This window comes from Perca fluviatilis, chromosome 2 (genome assembly GCF_010015445.1).
Source record: "Perca fluviatilis chromosome 2, GENO_Pfluv_1.0, whole genome shotgun sequence".
In the NCBI taxonomy this organism is placed as follows: Eukaryota; Metazoa; Chordata; class Actinopteri; order Perciformes; family Percidae; genus Perca; species Perca fluviatilis.
Genome location: NC_053113.1, coordinates 6,380,457 through 6,387,186, shown reverse-complemented (window position 1 = coordinate 6,387,186; position 6,730 = coordinate 6,380,457).

The window sequence follows — 6,730 nt, the reverse complement described above, 5'->3', positions numbered from 1 at the left end:
GACTGCAGTACGCAGTGGCTCAGCGTGGGTGGAGCTAAACGTTTGACTCCGCACACTTTCCCAATAGCAACAGGAGGAGGAAGAATGTTTGTCAAGAATGTGCGTCTGAGGGAAAACCACCGGAGATAGTTTCCCGGGTGTGATGTTTGCTTTTCCCCGTTGTTGTTTTTGTAAAACCAACCAGTTCTTCTTTTCCTTTTTTATAATTCAAATATCAATATTTGTTGTAATATATATATATATATATATATATATATATCCCTTGTTTCCTGGGTCAAAACAAGCTAATACACAGTTTGTTTGTACACTTTTGGAGCTTAAACTGTGTTTAAATGTGCTCTAGAAGTAGAAGTACATAACCTTGTTTTGTCCAAGGGTGTGTGTAGTGTGTATGTATGTATATATATATATATATATATATATATATATATATATATATATATACACACACATAACGTTGAAATGTGCTGCCTCATCACACACAGAACACGCGAACTCAAACGTTTAGCTCCGCCCACGAATTTAGCCCAGGCCCGATCTGCGTGCTGCAGTCAGAGGCCCTTGAGCTGAGCCGGACAGCGGGGGATCGTCAGCGTAGAAACTGATTTTAAAAACAAAAACCACAATGCCTCATGTTTACATTTCTGTTTTCTGCTGGATGTAAACTATCGATAAATATTCACACGAAATGTGAAATCAAGGCTCTTTTGTGTTATTTAAACGCCAGTTTTAAAGGGGTTCTATGTATTTAAAACCCCTTAAACCAAGGGTCTTCAACGTTTTTCAGGCCAAGGACCCCTTAGCTAAAAGAAAGACGGAGCAGGGACCCCCACCAAATTGAGTTGAAATTGTGTTGCATATTAAACTGGGCCTACAGTAACGTGTGGGCAGCCTAAAGCCTCTATACATACTGTTTTATGTTGCATACAATACTAAGCTATTAAAATAATAATTGACATATTCGTATCTTTCTACATCATGTTTTAATGTTAAACATACATGTGGCACAGTGAATCCTTAAAGCTTAACGGTATCTGTGGATGGTGTAGGAAAAAATGCGACCGATTCTACTCTGGCTCAACAGGCCAGAGTCTTTTAAGAACCACCGGTCACTTCTCAAAGTTTCCCCTTTAAATATTGTGTTCGTTGAAAGGCAGACCAGGAAATGAATACTCAGGATTCGTTCAGTTAAACTATAACAATCTTTAGTAAAATGATATTGCAAACAGATATTTAATATGCATATGGATCAGCCGCTCCTTTTGAGACTTTCTCTCCCTAACCATCAACAAAGTCTCTCCGGGTCTGACACCGGACCTTCCTTTTCCCTATTCTTTTATTCATCTTCAGGTTCCTCCTTCCACTATTGCGTTTGGGCCGCCAGTCGGTTGGATATCACTCAGACTTTCTGTCTCCGAGAAGATAGAGAAGTTGCGCGCTCGCCTTGGGATCGCTCTCATTCTCTTCTTCTCTCACGGCCTAAAGATTGTCTGTTCCTTTAAGAGATTTCATCAGGAGCACTCTGTTCCAAATGTTTATTAAACAAATCAGGCGCACTTCTGCTCCACTAAATTTGAACCCGTCTTATCTTACACATGCCAGACAGGAGGAGACAGCGAGGCCGTCCCAGGCTCCAGGACATTCTTATTCTAAACCCAATATATTCCTATAATGATAATAATATTAATGGGATCCCTCTTTCGAGACCTACGTACGACTTACTGGCAATTTAGCAATCAGTAACAAGCAATCAAAAGTTAACTGTGATGGTAGATATCGTGTCAGAGCGGTGTGGTGCGTGGGTCTTATATGTAGATTTTAACTCCTAATGTAAGCTGCATAATCCATTGCTCTTTCTATGACTATACCAATGGTTACAATTATTTTTGTGGAAATCCCTAAACATCATGTATCATGCAAACTTCAAACATACCTCATGTATCATACTTCAAACCTATGTCTTGCTTAAGGCTATATTGACTATGGGCTGATTTTCAGCCCATAGTCAATATCTGTGAAACAAAGAATGGAGTCTCTGACAGCAGATAAGAAGATAGAAAAACAGTTGGAGATAGGAAACTGGGACTCAGGGAGAGGGGGGCACTGGGGGGTGATTGTGAGTAATTTAGACTTAGCGTGACTGTACTCCTTCCTCCTCCTTGCTGGAGGAAGTGTCGCCTCGTCAAAATAGCCCCCATAGTTGAATAGATTCAGTCATAGCTAACATCTGATAAGCCGAGGGAGCACCCTCTTTTTATAAAGCCGTTACTATCAGTCTATTGATTAGAGTTCTGAGACGGAAAACAAATTATATTAAAAATGTATTTAGTCTTTGTCAGCTTTATTTTAAAAACTTCTAATCAACTGTATTTTTTATTGATTTTTAGCACTATACTTTTGTATTGTCACAATTTTCATCAATTTTTGGCATTTGAAAAAAACAGATCTTAATTAATAGGAAAACTATCGTTTAAATATCCCTCAGATAAAGGCAATCAGTAGGTCAAATATAATTGAATTGTGATTGAAAGTAACTGTTAAATTTAACTCCTATACAATCTATCAATAGGAAACCCATTATCCCAATTCCAAAGTACATTTAGTGTATTCAAGTGACATTATCTTTAACTGTTTATAAGATTTATCTTTAACTTATATTATATCTTACTTTTCGTGTAAACATATAAATATGAGAGTATTAAATTAATAGGTGTATACCATTGTCTCAGTACATTACTCATAATGTACATCATTAAGCATTCACATCAACATTAAACATTTTCATTTAGAGGTTAGTTTTAATCATAATCTCTGTCTTAAAGTTGTTGATACCTGGTTTTAATCATCATGGTTTCAACCCTTCTCACTAAAACTCACACAACTTCAACAGGTCTCAGGAAAGATGCAGCAACTGCAAAAAAACTAGAAAAATACAATTTAAGGTTTCTAGGAAGTCTTTGAATGGATCATTTTTATCAACTTTTCATCAATGCAATTCAAATTTGAACACTGAAATGTACTTTAAACATTTCCTGACACACCAACTGAATACTTATCTTAGAAGTAAAAAAAGTAAAAAAAAAAAAGTACTTCTAATTATCTTCTCCTAATAGTGTGTGTATTTTCAGAATGTGAGTCTGTGTATACTTAACTTCACAATGCATCAGATGTGTCAGAGCAGAACGGTCTCTCGCCCCCCCCTCCTTCACTCAGTCCGTCTGCTGGTCTGTACCTCCAGATAGGATTGAGTGTCTTTTTCTTTGGTGAAGAAGGCCTCGGGGTCATATGATTGACCTCTCCGAAGCCTTCTTAATGTTCCTCCAGGCTTTGGGTAGGGCGTGTGGTTTGCTGCTGGCTCTTTGTTTTGTTTTTTTGTTTCTCCAGATGCTGAAGTCACAACCAGATGCCTAGCACTGGTCCCCCATCCCTTTCCCTCTGGGCCGAGAACTGTAGCCAGACCACAAACCTTTATCATGTCTAGCTGTGTTGTGGTCTGAGGTGCTGTGATGGTCAATCTCCTGGTACAGTTGTTCACCGGTCCTGCAGCTGGAGGGGGAGTGAGATGGACCCGACTGACACACATGAGGCGCTGTGTGGCACAAAACAGAACTCCAAAAAGGCATTATTTGTTCTTTTATCAATATTATCACTTGGAAAAATGTCTACTTATTTTAGTGAATATCAAATATTATAAAACAGCATTTCTTTCCCTTATGTCGGTTTAACTCTATAAAATCCATACAAATTGTGCTGAAAAGGAAACACTGGTTTTGTAACTGTTCTCTTTTAGATTACTTTTAAGGGTTATGTTCCTGCAAATAGTGAAAGTCAATCAAAACAAAACTAAATTGTCTTTAAAGTAGTTTTTTAAATAAAAAAATTATGTGAACACCTTATTTATTATTGCTACTATATCCCTTCTATTTGAGGCATGACAAGCTCATGACTCAGAAACGCAGCACATATAAATTATCTGTTTATTGGTTTTATAACCTGTATAGAAGCAACAAAAACTTCAATGAATCCTTTCTTTAAAAGAAAAGGAAATTACCAAAATAAAATGTTTTCAACATCAACTTAATTAATAATTTAGTTTTAAGCAATTTGTGATATAGCAACCCAAGAACTCACTAGAGTATGATATTAAAACTGCTTTCAGGTGGAAATCTCATATCAACCTGTATTGGTTTCAATATAACCAATAAAATAAGATGAATTAAACAAAAACATGTTGTTTATTTTCTTTTTATCTCTAGTTTGCAACCCAAAGCTATACTAATCACTGTCTGGTAGTTCTAAAAATCCTTATGAATAAAAGTTTTTTAGGCCTATAGAGCAAACCTAAGTACTTCTAATTTGACATAATTTATCCAATTTGTTACCTGATATGGGAAACATATCAATCACATTATCAATTGTCCCTAATAGCAAAAAAACAAACAGTGTATCAGTGCAAAGCATTTCTTCATTGTATGAGTCTCTTATCTGATTCACACCTTATCCCCACTTTCTGACGTCCTGTCTCCTAGGACAGTTCTCTCTATTTCGACTCCTTTCTCCGCGAAACTGCCACAAGCTAGTTGGCACCGTTTATATAAAAACCCAACTATCTAATCCACACTGTTGCCACAGTCTCAACTAGGCCTATACCTTAGTGGCTACCACAATGTTGTGTAAATGTAAACCCTCCTGTTGACCTTGGGTCAAATTTGACCCATTTTCAAAAAGTTTCTATATCAGGAATTTGAGTTTCTTTCAACCAAATTGTCAAAAAAATAACATGGATGGTTCCCTACAGCCCTAAAATAAATGATCAGTTCCCTACTTTCATTGAATTTGGGTGTTTTAGTAAATTTTATAGAATTTGAAAAATAAATTGACAAGAGAATGTTGATAATAGTGACAACAATGTCGGAAAAAGCTTCAAAAGCGTGGGGGAAAACTTCAAATAAAGTGCAGAAAAACAAATCGACAAAAAGTCGTAAAAGCTTCAAAAATGTGAGAAAAAGATGACCAAAATGTTTCTTTTTAATTTGGACCCAGAAAAACTAAAAGTTGCATGGTCGTCAGGGAGACAACACGAGTTAAAAAGAAATCACAAATATGCTGATTTATGCTAATAATATATAATGTGTGTTTATGTAAATTTTCAGACATACCGTATTACCTTTTGAAACGTTTTTTATAGAGTTAAACAATAACTTGGGGCCCCCCTGAAGTAACTCTGAGGACCCCCCCAGGGGTCCCGGACCCCCTGTTGAAGATCTCTGCCTTAAACTGTTCAGCGTAGAAACTGACTTTATAACAAACTGAGCCAGACAGCGGGGGATCATCAGCGTAGAAACTGACTTTATAACAAACTGAGCCAGACAGCGGGGGATCATCAGCGTAGAAACTGACTTTATAACAAACTGAGCCGGACAGCGGGGGATCATCAGCGTAGAAACTGACTTTATAACAAACTTAAAGGGTGATTAATGTTGTCAGATGTTCTGCTAACATGGTTTAACTTTTTATTAAATGGGGAAGTTGGCAGCCAAATGCTAACAGAAATTGACTCCTTTTTCAGCTCATTTTGATGTTTTTCTTGCTTTTTTTGTCGCTTTTTAACAACATTTATGTCTTTTTAAAAAGTTTTTGTTACTTTTTTTTCTTTACTTTCTTGTCTCTTTTTCAGGCGTTTTTTGTTTTTATTATTATTTGGCGTTTTTTTACTTTCTTGTCGTTTTTTTCCGATGGGTTAGTCCCTTTGCTTTTGAAGAAACATTAGATTTTTCTAATTTTTTGTCATTTCTTTTTAGATTTTTTTGTTGTTACTTCATTTTTTTCAAAGTTTTTCTCTTTTTTACTTCCTGCTTGCGTTTTCCGATGCTTTTTTTTAAATTTGTCGGGGTTTTTTTCTTTTAATTTGTCGTTTTTTTTACTTTCTTGTCGGTTTTTCCGACGTGTTTGTCACTTTACTTTTGAAGAAACATTAACTTTTTTCCGACTTTTTGTTGCTTTTAAAAAACTTTTTTCTGTCATATTTTTTTGTCACTTTCACACAAATTTCTTTTTTTTTGTTTTTCTAAGTTTATGTAGCTTTTTTCGACATTGGACACAGACCATTACTATTAACATTATAATCCATTGATTTTCCTTTAATTATATTTCCATTAAAACTAATTTCATCATCATTAAAAGGGTTAAATACACTAATGGTGTCATATATATGTCAGATCTTGTGTTTATACATTACACTGGTGGACAAAAACATAAATTAATGAAGGTTTCATTCTTTTTTGTGGCCTGAAACTTTAAGTCTCAAGTCTTTTTTTCCCACCTTTTTTAAAAGACTTGCTTGCTTTACATAATTGTACTTTCTTTTGTTTCTGTATTATAATTTATTCATCAATATTATTTATCAATTAAGAAAGTTTATAAAGTGTTATATTCTTTTTTAAAATCTTTGTTATGATGGTTTACATGAAATTTGAATGAATCTATGAATTTTTAAAGGCAACGTTATGGCATGATGAGTGTGATTGGCTGGGTTAGAGTCAGAATACGTGGGGTAGCTAATCAGAGGCAGCGGAGGGCGGGACATAGGGTAAGAATACGTGGGGTAGCCAATCAGAGGAAGCGGAGGGCGGGACATAGAGTCAAAATACGTGGTGTAGCCAATCAGAGGAAGCGGAGGGCGGGACATAGAGTTAGAATACGTGGGGTAGCCAATCAGAGGCAGCGGACG